The sequence below is a fragment of the Dendrobates tinctorius genome, unplaced genomic scaffold (assembly GCF_039654945.1).
Source record: "Dendrobates tinctorius isolate UK_male_01 unplaced genomic scaffold, ASM3965494v1 ptg000085l, whole genome shotgun sequence".
NCBI classification, from domain to species: Eukaryota; Metazoa; Chordata; class Amphibia; order Anura; family Dendrobatidae; genus Dendrobates; species Dendrobates tinctorius.
In genome coordinates this window covers 3,897,028-3,910,003 of record NW_027361753.1, presented here as the reverse complement: position 1 = coordinate 3,910,003, position 12,976 = coordinate 3,897,028, and the positions used below count along the sequence as shown (strand labels likewise).

The following is a 12,976-nucleotide window of genomic DNA, read 5'->3' as shown; positions in this document are numbered from 1 at the left end:
TATATAACTACTATAATACTGCTATGTACAAGAATATAACTACTATAATACTGCTCCCTATGTACAAGAATATAACTACTATAATACTGCTCCCTATGTACAAGTATATAACTACTATAATACTGCTCCCTATGTACAAGAATATAACTACTATAATACTGCCCCTATGTACAAGAATATAACTACTATAATACTGCCCCTATGTACAAGAATATAACTACTATAATACTGCCCCTATGTACAAGAATATACCTACTATAATACTGCCCCCATGTACTAGAATATAACTACTATAATACTGCTCCTATGAACAAGAATATAACTACTATAATACTGCTCCTATGTACAAGAATATAACTACTATAATACTGCCCCTTTGTACAAGAATATAACTACTATAATACTGCCCCTATGTACAAGAATATAATTACTATAATACTGCCCCTATGTACAAGAATATACCTACTATAATACTGCCCCCATGTACAAGAATATAACTACTATAATACTGCTCCTATGAACAAGAATATAACTACTATAATACTGCCCCTATGTACAAGAATATAATTACTATAATACTGCCCCCTATGTACAAGAATATACCTACTATAATACTGCCCCATGTACAAGAATATAACTACTATAATACTGCTCCTATGTACAAGAATATAACTACTATAATACTGCTCCTATGTACAAGAATATAACTACTATAATACTGCTCCTATGTACAAGAATATAACTACTATAATACTGCCCGTATGTACAAGAATATAACTACTATAATACTGCTCCTATGAACAAGAATATAACTACGATAATAATGCTCCTATGTACAAGAATATAACTACTATAATACTGCTCCTATGTACAAGAATATAACTACTATAATACTGCTCCTATGTACAAGAATATAACTACTATAATACTGCTCCTATATACAAGAATATAACTACTATAATACTGCTCCTATATACAAGAATATAACTACTATAATACTGCTCCTATGTACAAGAATATAACTACTATAATACTAACCCTATGTACAAGAATATAACTACTATAATACTTCTATGTACAAGAATATAACTACTATAATACTGCCCCTATGTACAAGAATAACTACTATAATACTGCCACTATGTACAAGAATATAACTACTATAATACTGCTCCTATGTACAAGTATATAACTACTATAATACTGCTCCTATGTACAAGAATATAACTACTATAATACTGCCCCTATGTACAAGAATATAACTACTATAATACTGCCTCTATGTACAAGTATATAACTACTATAATACTGCCTCTATGTACAAGAATATAACTACTATAATACAGCTCCTATGTACAAGTATATAACTACTATAATACTGCTCCCTATGTACAAGAATATAATTACTATAATACTGCTCCCTATGTACAAGAATATAACTACTACAATACTGCCCCTATGTACAAGAATATAACTACTATAATACTGTCCCCTATGTAAAAGAATATAACTACTATAATACTGCCCCTATGTACAAGAATATAACTACTATAATACTGCCCCTATGTACAAGAATATAACTACTATAATACTGCCCCCATGTACAAGAATATAACTACTATAATACTGCCCCCATGTACAAGAATATAACTACTATAATACTGCCCCTATGTACAAGAATATAACTACTATAATACTGCTCCTATGTACAAGAATATAACTACTATAATACTGCTCCTATGTACAAGAATATAACTACTATAATACTGCTCCTATGTACAAGAATATAACTATTATAATACTGCTCCTATGAACAAGAATATAACTGCTATAATACTGCTCCCATCTACTAGAAAATATCCCCTTAACAACCACCGATACGCCTTTTCACGACGGTAGTTGAGGGTATGGGGCTTTCACGTCGGAAAATCTCTGGGGTCTCGACTACCAGGGGTAGCTGAGACCATGGAGAACATTATTCAGGTCAGATTTTACCGTCCCCAGTCACGTCATGGCCGTTATTCACAAACAAAAAGTAAAAAAAAAAATAAAAAAATAAAATCAGATTTTCCATTAATTTCTCTCTCCTCTGATATGATTTAGCATCCCAGGCCCATCCCAGCAACACTTACCTGCCCAGATCTTGAAACAAATGCACTACAGGGTGCAGCCAGCCCATAAAGCAAGATGTCAGCAACACAGGTGCAAAATACCAGATTAACAGCCACTCTCCACCTACCCACTCCTGGAGGGGGTGACTGCCGAGTATACAATTGCAAAAAAAAAAAGTAGGGGCGTGACTAATAGGCTGTGAATCAGACACTGTGCGGTACCTGTGTGTGAACAACGCCCTATGCGGGCCTTATTGTGCAATTGTATACTGGGCTGTCCCTCCAGGAATGGGTAGGTGGAGAGTGTCTGTTGATCTGGTATTTTGCACCTGTGTTGCTGACATCTTGCTTTATGGGCTGGCTGCACCCTGTAGTGCATTTTTTAAAAAACTGGGCAGGTAAGTGTTGCTGCCTCTTTGTCTGCTGTTTAAAAATGAATTTTTGGAGACCTTGAGTCTTCTTTAGTGGCTTTGCACCTTGAGGGGTGCAGTTTTTAGAATGGTGTCACTTTGGGTATAAAATGGTTTTGTAAATTTTGTTGGAAAAATGAGAAATGGCTGGTCAAGGGCAAAAAAATTAAAGTTTGAAAATTGCTAAATTGTCAACATTTTTGCCAAATTTCTGTTTTTTTTTCATAAATAAACACAAGTTATATGAAAGAAATTGTACCACCAACACAAAGTACAAGATGTCACGAGAAAACACTCTCGGAATCAGTGGGATACGTTGAAGCGTTCCAGAGAGGTGACCTCATAAAGTGACAGTGGTCAGAATTGTAAAAATTGGCCCGGTCACTAAGGGGATATACTGTACTATAATACCGCATGCACCTTGAAAACCGTATTCTGGCATGTCTTCTTGTAAGATATGTTGTAGATTTTCCTATATATTTTCCTGGGCTGCATTCATCGCACTCCAGTAGTATGCTAGTGCATTTGCAGTCACATCTGCTTCTTGGTCTTATTGTCTTCTCTCTCTCTCTTATTGATTGATTAAATGATCATTCTGCATGCCAGTCAGGCGAGCGCGTTCCGCTGAGATTCCCTTCCTCGCCATATTATTTTCCTACTTAATTAAAAAGTGAGAAATGAAACCCATACACGGTTAAGCTTTGTAAAAGGTTGCACGCGACTTCCTCATTGTAAGATGAAATATAACTATATATTTACACATTGGTGAAGTATATTCGCATAGATCACATCTTCTCCTCTGTCCCAGCCTCCTAAAAGTTCTCTCGCTAAAAGTTCTGTATTAAAGGGAATCTGTCACCTCATTTTCAGCTTATCAGATAAAAACATCATTGTATTGAGTGTTTTCTATACATTTCCCACCTAGTTTTGAATTCTCCTGACTCCCCATGTACCACCCAAAAATACCTTTTTTCTTTCACCCGCGCTGTAGTTGGGTCCGGTCCGATGGACGTTGTTTTTGCCCCTTCCCGCTGTACGCAGTATTTCAGGTAATTTTTGCAGTTTTGGTCCATATTTCGCGCATGCGCATTGCAATCTCCACTCGCGCATGCGCAGTATGCTTTGCCCAGCTGCTCGGCCGATCGCTTGTACTATATAAAGTATATTGCAGTTTATAGTAAAAATCATCATCTTGTATGAACGCCAGCCACAGGCTGATCTTCACACAACATCCATCATGGGGGTCTACAAAAGGCCCCTAGCTGTCAATGGCAACCTACAATCATGTCGTGGGGGGACCTGTGGGCATTTGGAGTAGTGTGCCAATCAGTGTGTCTCAGTCATTGATTGACAGCATTGCCATGAAAAACAGTCAGAAATGGGGCAGGCCCAACTCCCAACCAGCACCGTACATGTGCAGCGCTCGTAGCCAAAAGTATGGTGGCACATAAAGTTGCAATTTATAAGTATTTTTATGCCATTTTTCCAGTTTTCTTTAAAAAATTGGCCAGGCATTGTAGGAGGGTGACAACTGCAGTCCAACAAATTTACCAACATTTATGCATTTTTTTTGTTTTTTTTCAAACAGTTTAAAGATGCAGCAAATTTATTTTACTCTTTCCTGCCACGACCAATTTTCATTTTTGTGCTTGTGTTTTTCCTCCCTTTCTTCTAAGAGCCATAATTTTCTGATTGTTCCGTCACTATATAAAGGCTTGTTTTTTACAGGATGAGTTGAAGTTTTAAATGACATAATTTAATAAAAAATGGGAAAAATAATAATTTTAGCCCAGGTGAAATGGTGTAAGAAAGTTGTTACTCACCTGTGGCATTTCTGGTGATGGGCTCCGCTTTCTTTCCCAATGGTTCCCTTTGTGCTAGTCAATGAAGACACCTTCACGAAATATCACATTGATCCTCCTCCCCAGATTATTGTGTGGGGTGGTATAATGTACAGTAGCCGCTCCCCTCCAGTCTTCATGTGAAGGGTTAAGACTAAAATCAGAGCTTAAGTTTCACTTCTCCATTTCTCTGTAGGTTTCGTTTCTTAACTTTTGTTGCTGTAAGATAAATTTTTGTAATTGGCATGGGCTGTCATGAAACCAGACTGTTCCCATCTGTACAAAGATAAGGGAGACGGGAGTGTAAAACTCTGAAGAATATGTCATTATACTACTTTCTATTTGGATACGGACATATATGTAGTTTCCGGTTTTCTTGCAATATTATTGGCTTACAAAGTGAAATGATTTTATTGGTAGATGAGAACTTTGCATAATTAAGCAAAATGTTATAAAAGATGTGACTAAAATAAAGGGGCTTAGTGATCTGCCTCGATCCTCCCGTACAGAGACCCCCGTCTCCGTGTGGTCATTCTCAATTGCTAGCAACACTGGAATAATTTGGAAATCACTGGCTCAACCGTGAAGGGTTTAATTTAGCCCTCCCAAAACAGCTACCTGGACTGTGGTGCCCAACGTGGGGCCCCCGAACAGGGACGCCTCTGCCCCCGGAGGACAACACAAAGGACTCTCGGAGCGGACACAGGTGCTGGAAAATTGGGACTGATCACCCCCCACGACAACCACGGTAAGTTGGCAGTTATACTGTTCAGACTGACCGTTGGTGTGGTTTTCCTGTGCTTCTTGCTGCAAAGAGGATCTGAGGTTTGTCCCCTGGTGGGGTGATTCATGGGTGGAATCATATAGAGGTGTAGTCCCGTTGGGGCCCAGTGCTCGAACCGTACCTCATAAGGGACGGACACCACCGGATTGACCAGTGATTGTGACTCTCTTTATAGTCAAAATATCCTGAAATTCCCGATCATTATTAGTATTGGGCGTGGTGAGTGATCGAAGATGGGTAGGATACGTAACTCAGGTATACATAGATATATATACACACACACATATATATATATATATAACCAGAGGTGTCCGGAGCGATAGTCTGAGACGCCCTCCTCCTTTCACTGAGTACCGCGAATTTTGGGCAATCCCAGAGGGGGATTATTGACCCGGTGGAACAGAGACTGAAACGGCCGCCAGATCTGTGCACAATTTAAGTCAGGGTATTTAGCTCTAAAGGATAGAATTATGTTTCTGTGGAAGAAAAAGAAAAGTTTGGAATTGTGTGAGGGATCAGATACTGTTAGTCTTATGATTCAAAGACGAGGAAAGAAATCTGTCAGGAATGCAGGGAAAATATTTTCGATTCTGGGATTTCCTAAGGGCGGGAGGTTGCAGCCTACGCTATGGGATGAAGGAGTTAAAAAAAAAAATAAAGGGAGATTGACTGATGATGGATAACTTAAAGGCGCTGAGGAATTCCGTGGTTTGGCACATGAATTGTATAATGAAGGTTATGTGGACATTGAACAGCAAGTGAATTCTGATTGTTTGTGTTACTGCTATGTTGAAGAAGGAAAATTGTCTATTATGACAGGGACGGGATGTATTGTGGCTTAAGAAAGGGACTGTGGTGTGAGAAAGTGATTGATTAAAGAAGGAATTGAGATTAATGATACTAATGTGTTAGGCAGATGAATAGTTAAAAGTGATGATTTGAAAGAAGAGGTCTTCCTGCTAGATGACAAATGTACAAGGAGACCGAGAGTCGCAGCCCCCACCTCTGCTGATGGCACCTATTATCATCCGCAGCCAGCCTCAATCCCCGTTCACCCGATCCAGAGGGAAAAAAAAAAGTTTTCAGTAGACTTTAACCTGCTCTGTTCAGGAGAGAGAGAAAAAAAAAAGCAAACTAGCAAGCTAGCAGCTGCTTCAGTACCCCCTCCCATCTTAGCCCACACCATATCCCCCTTCGCCCCCACCACAGCTGCGAGTACATAGCCAGTCTCTTATCAGTATCACTGGAGCACACACCAAACTCTGGCCCCCCTCAGACTTCAGCTACTGGGAACCCTGCTCCTCAGCCCCTCCCTGCTAATGCTGGTGCTGCGGGAGACTTGAACACTTTCAGAGAGATTGTCATTCCCCTGCTGTTTTAATCGGAGTAGATGGTAGACCCAATTAATATACTTTTATAAACCCCATAAAACCCTTCCCCGAGGTTACTATTCAGTTTGTAATCTCCCCCACATGTCCAGTAAATTTACTGGGGGTAGATTTATTATCACAGTTCCGCTCCGGAATACAATTCCAAGATGATGGTCAGATGGCTCTTACGCTATATAATCCCTATGTAGATGAAGACAGTGAGGAAATCTGTATTTTGCATGCCCTTCCTACAGTTATGATGGCCCTGATAGGCCCAGATCCACCCCCAATATTGCCTGAGGATCAATGACTCACCCCATACCTCTCAGAGATACCATCTAAACTCTGGTCAAAAGGGCCAAATGATATAGGCAAAATGCCTGTAGAACCAGTAAAAGTGTTTCTCAAACCTGGTGCCTAATCCTCATACTCTTTTGTCCCAAATACCCCAGGATGCTGCTTGGTTTACAGTTATTGATCTTACCAATGCCTTCTTTAGCATTCCGTTACACCCAGACTGTCAGTTTCACTTAGCAGGGACGACAGTTAATATGGACAGTTATGCCACAAGGGGCCAAAAACAGTCCCAACCAGTTTGCAAAAAATATGAGCAGGTGTCTTTTGCCATTGTTGTCATTGCTAGCTTTCCTTAAGCATCTGTCAGCACTGAACTGTCGGGTTTCGGCCTCGGGACTTCAGTTCTGCCTTGGTCAAGTGATGTTCTTGGGTCACTGTCTCCTTCAGGGTGCCAGACACCTCGCAGAATAAAGAAAAATAGCTGTCAGCTCCCTTCCTTTCCCAAAAGATGAAACTGAACTCCAGCGTTTTCTTGGACTATGCACTTATTTTTGTCAGTGGATACCGGATGCATCACGCATAATGCAACCCCTTTACAACGCCTTGAAAGACGGTATAATGAACTACAAGGAAAGATGGCAGTGATGAGGATTACCTCCAACATGATTGTTCCCAACTTCTGATAGAAGAAACAGCTACTCCACCAAATGTCAGTGAGAATTCACTCCCAAATCCTGATCTGGTGTTATACACGGATGGTTCAAGATATGCTGATGAGTTTGGTAGATTCCACACGGGATATGCTGTTACCACAGAGGACACTGTAGTGCACGCAGCTGCGCTCCCGCCCTCACAGTCAGCACAAGATGCAGAACTCCAGGCTCTTTCTACTGCATGTACTTTGGCCAAGAACAGACGGGCTAATATATACACGTACTCACGGTATGCATTTGGTATTGCTCACGATTTTGGGGCTCTATGGGCCAATCGAGAGTTTATTACTACTGTCGGAACACCAGTGAAAAATGCTGAAGCTGTTAAAACCCTCATGGACTCGATCAAATTACCTACTCAGGTGGCTATTATCAAAGTTAAGGCGCACGGTCCTAGGAACAGCCCACAGACTGGTGGCAATGCATTTGCGGATATGCAAGCAAAAGCCGCCGCTCTCTTACCCGTTGAACCAACTATGGTGACCACACGCTCTCAGCGTAAACAGTTACAAGCATTGACCCTACAAGAACCTGATGATCTACAACATACTGAAGTTTTCTGTCAGACCCTGCGAGACCGCTTAATGACGATGCAAAGAATGTCTCCAAAGGAAGAGGGGAAGCAATGGAAGACTGATGAGGCACGTATGGATAATGGTCTCTGGAAAAAGGACCAACTCGTGTCTCCCTAAGCAAATGTACCCTGCTATTGCCACATGGGCACATGGACCTATATATCGAGGAAAGAATTAGGCCCTCGCACTGGTGCAAAAATTCTACTGGGCCCCGGTTCTCCAGTTGGCCGGAAGCATTCCCTGTTACAAACATGACTGCAAAGACCACAGCGAAGAAACTGGTGATGGAAGTTATATGCAGATATAAGGTCCGGCCTTTTCTTCTCATATGTACCAAGAAGTTCTGACAATGCTTGGATCCACTGTAGCCCTCCATACTCCGTATCACCCACAATCCAGTGGGGAAGTTGAGAGGCTGAACGGCACACTGAAGGGACAATTGACCAAAATGATGCAGGAGTCTATGGCTCCATGGCCAGACCTCCTACCCATTCTACTATACCACATTCGTACTACCCCTATTGCAAAACATGGCCTGTCCCCATATGAGATATTGTTTGGTGCTAGGCCTCCAGTTGCAAATTTCCAGCCCCAGCAGTTATCAGAAGAGACTGACCGTGCTGTTAAAAATCTTGCTAACACCCATGTTCTAGTTTCTTCTTCTTTTCCAGATTCAGCAGAAACCGACACCTGTCATAACCTGAAGCCTGGTGATTTGGTAGTCGTGAAGAGGCATGTCAGGAAGCACGGACTAGAACCCTTGTATGACGGTCCCTATCAAGTTCTCCTCATCACCCAACAAGCCAATAGCAAATAAAGGGGACATAATGTTTTGGTTTATCGCATTTTCCATATTATTATTGGTAGAAGTTAAAAGTTAAAGTTAGAAGATATTCAAAGACTCAAAGATCAATACGATAAAGACAATGATTGTAATAGGGACAGTTGGTGGTCAGACACCTTCTCCATTCTCAATCCAGGCAATTGGTTTAAGGGAATTGGGGGCTGGATAGCTGGGATCTTACAGAGCTTGTTACACATTGCTGCCTGTATCCTTGTTGCATATGTGATACTAAAACTTGTTATTTGGTGTATTTCTGTATGTATTAGGAAAGTCTACACTAAGCCAGCTAATGATGATACCAAAGGTGTCGTTGCCCCTGCTCTTCTCTGCACCGATCTCAAAAGGCTACTTGATGAAGATGTTGAAGCCAAGCACATGCCTACCTACAAAAGATCCCCACCACCGTCATCAAAAATTGTTATTCGTGAACTGCAGTATACAGGGGGGACGGGTGCGCCGCGACAGCCATGACTGGTAACACGGCATCAGTCATGTGAAGACCAGTACCCCTCAAGCTGTTAGCTTGGGATAGCACCTCTGATGCTGCATATGTGTTAAAAAAAAATGTATCTAGGGGGGAATGTGAAGGGTTAATACTAAAATCAGAGCTTAAGTTTCACTTCTCCATTGGTTTCATTTCTTAACTTTTGTTGCTGTAAGATAAATTTTTGTAATTGGCATGGGCTGTCATGAAACCAGACTGTTCCTATCTGTACAAAGATAAGGGAGGCGGGAGTGTAAAACTCTGAAGAATATGTCATTATACTACTTTCTATTTGGATACGGACATATATGTAGTTTCCGGTTTTCTTGCAATATTATTGGCTTACAAAGTGAAATGATTTTATTGGTAGATGAGAACTTTGCATAATTAAGCAAAATGTTATTAAAGATGTGACTAAAATAAAGGGGCTTAGTGATCTGCCTCGTTCCTCCCGTAGAGAGACGCCCGTCTCCGTGTGGTCATTCTCAGTTGCTAGCAACACTGGAAAAATTTGGAAATCACTGGCTCAACCGTGAAGGGTTAATTTAGCCCTCCCAAAACAGCTACCTGGACATTCACTCTTGGTGCACTAATAGAATCGGTGTTACATTCATTTGGTCATGGGACCAGCGGTGCGACCATTTCTCCAGTGTCCCAGCAGCCATTTTTTCAACATGACAACACTTAGGCCGGTTTCACACTAGCGCATTTTCAACGCGCGCACGGCCGGGGGTAGCTCCGCCCCCGATCCGGCTCTCTGCCCGGCGTGCCCGCCCCTTCCTTGTAGCGCCGCCTCCTAGCGGACAGCGGCGCCTGCGATCGGCACACCCTATCTTTAGCATAGGGTGCGCCGATCGTGCGCAGGCCGTGCGCTAGTTGCGCTTTGACCTGCGCTGCGCACTTTTGACGGTGCGCCGTGCGCGCCAAAATCCGAAAAGTTTGATTTTGGCGCGCACGGCGCACCGTCAAAAGTGCGCAGCGCAGGTCAAAGCGCAACTAGCGCACGGCCTGCGCACGATCGGCGCACCCTATGCTAAAGATAGGGTGCGCCGATCGCAGGCGCCGCTGTCCGCTAGGAGGCGGCGCTACAAGGAAGGGGCGGGCACGCCGGGCAGAGAGCCGGATCGGGGGCGGAGCTACCCCCGGCCGTGCGCGCGTTGAAAATGCGCTAGTGTGAAACCGGCCTTAGCTGCATGTTGTTCATGCTAACGTGAGCAGTCTGCGTGGCCTAAACATGCTCCCATGGCTGCATTGTCTCCGGACTGGTTTTCCATCGAACACATCTGGAACGTCATTGGTCGATGATTACACAGGAGCTGCCAGCAGAGGATTTTGATAATCTGACTGAGCGTATTCAGGGCCAGAGCCTTCCTCAGACGTACCCAGCCTTTGACGTACCCAGTACATCATGAAGGGGAATGACCTCCCAACCTATGATGTATGGGGTATGTGATCGCTATCCGTGTGTTAAACTAATATCATACCTGACACTTGGCTCTCGCTGCCAGGAGTGGTTTATCCACCCAAATTCTGCGATCAAAATCGATCACAGCATTTAGAAGGCAGATGGAGAGGGCTCCTTCTCCCCTCCAATCAGCGCCCACGCCATGTGATTGCAAGGGACCAGTCATTGTCATGCTGACCCGATGACCCCCGAGTCATCAGACTAGTGAGCTTGTTAGACCATGCTCAGAGCAAGATCTGACAAGCTTGTGGGTCAGTGCAGATCTGACAGTTATAAAGCATTGCAATGCTTTATAACAGTGGTCAGACTGTAAAAAGTCATACCACCGAACAAAAAGTTAAATAAAACGCAATAAAAAAAAAAAAAAAATGTACGGTAATTAAAAAAGGTATCTCTGAAAATGTCGCCATACAGCTCAGTCAGTAAAAAAAAAAAAAAAATTAGAGCTCTCAGGAAAAAGCAATGCAATTATTTTTTTCTAAAATACTTTTTATCGTGTAAAAGCGCCAAAACATAAAAAAAATTATAAATGTGCTATTGGTGTAATCGTACCGACCCGAAGAATAAAGCGGTCATCAATTTTACCACATGCAAAACGGCATAAAGACCCCAAAAAACAATTCCTGAATTGCTGATTTTTGTTCATTCTGCCTCCCAAAAATTGAAATATAAAGCGATCAAAAAACTATGTGCCCCAAAATGGTACCAATAAAAACATCAACTCATCCCACAAAAAAACAAGACCTCGCATGACTCTGTCGGCCAAAGTATGGAAAAATTATAGCTCTCAAAATATGGGGATGCGAAAACTAGTTTTTTCAATAAAAAGCGTCTTTTAGTGTGTGACAGCTGCCAAACATAAAAACCTGATATAAATCTGGTATCGCTGTAATCGCACCGACCCGAAGAATAAAGTCGCCTACTCACTTAAACCGCACAAGAAATGGCATAAAAAATAAAATCAGTTCTTAACCTGCTGTTTTTTCTTTCTGCCTCCCAAAGATTGCAGTAAAGCTTGGCACATAATTATCTTGCGCTCTGCGCTGAGTGCTTACACAGGGGTCTCCGTGTAAATCTCTGAAATACGTGATTCAGGCGTAACCTCCAGCGGAAAATTCCCTATGAGGCAGACGGAGGCATTGTTGAAACCATCTGACCTGTGATCCGACGGTGTCCGTGATATAAAATTCTGTGAAGAATTCAGAGAGGTGTAGTTTGTAAAATAACATCACTTATGGGGGTTCTGCTGTTCTGGCACCTCAGGGGTTCTGCCAATGTGACATGGCACTCTCAAACCATTCCAGCAAAACCTGAACTCCAATATGGTGCCTCCTCCCTGAGCTTTGCACTGTGCCTCAAAAGTAGTTTTCGACCACATATGGGTTATCTGTGCACTCAGGAGAAATTGCACATCACATATTGGGGACCATTTTCTCCTGCTATCCTTGTAAAAATGAAAAATGCTGGGCCAAAAAGGTTTTTGTGGGATTTTTTTTTTCATTTTTATAGTTCAACATCATAAAATTCTGTAAAGCACCTCTGGGTTCAAGGTGCTCACCACACATTTAGATAAATTCCTTGAGGGGTGTAGTTGCCAAAATGGGGCCACTTGTGGGGGGTTTCCACTGTTTAGGCATATTAGGGGCTCTCCAGATGCGACATGACACCCGCACACCATTCCATCAAAGTCTATGTTCCAAAATGTCACTCCTTCCCTTCTGAGCCCTGCCGTGCGCCCAAACAATAGTTTTCCCCATATATGTGATATCTGAGTGCTCAAAAGAAATTGCTCAACAAATTTAGGGGCCCATTTTCTCTTATTACCTTTGTGAAAATAAAAATTTGGGCTAATTTTGTGGGAAAAATGCTATTTTTTTTCCTGCTCTACATTATAAACTGGTGTGAAGCACCTTGGGGTTCAAGGTGCTCACCACACATTTAGATAAAAACCTTGAGGGGTCTAGTTTGCAAAATGAAGTCACTTGTGGGGGTTTCAACTGTTAAGGCACATCAGGGGCTCTCCAAGCCCGACATGGCATCCGCTAACAATTCCGGTCAATTTTGTGTTAAAAACAGTGCTGA

At 42.2% G+C, this 12,976-nt stretch overlaps 1 long non-coding RNA gene across 1 annotated transcript in view; it reads left to right on the top strand.

Moving 5' to 3' along the window:
• The window catches only part of LOC141097560 (uncharacterized), a 65,250-nt gene extending 55,397 nt beyond the window's left edge, over nucleotides 1-9,853 (top strand). The window contains exon 2 of the long non-coding RNA XR_012233997.1: nucleotides 8,773-9,853. This is a non-coding gene — a long non-coding RNA (uncharacterized lncRNA). The remainder of the gene's footprint in view (nucleotides 1-8,772) is intronic.
• Nucleotides 9,854-12,976: the final 3,123 nt, after the last annotated feature.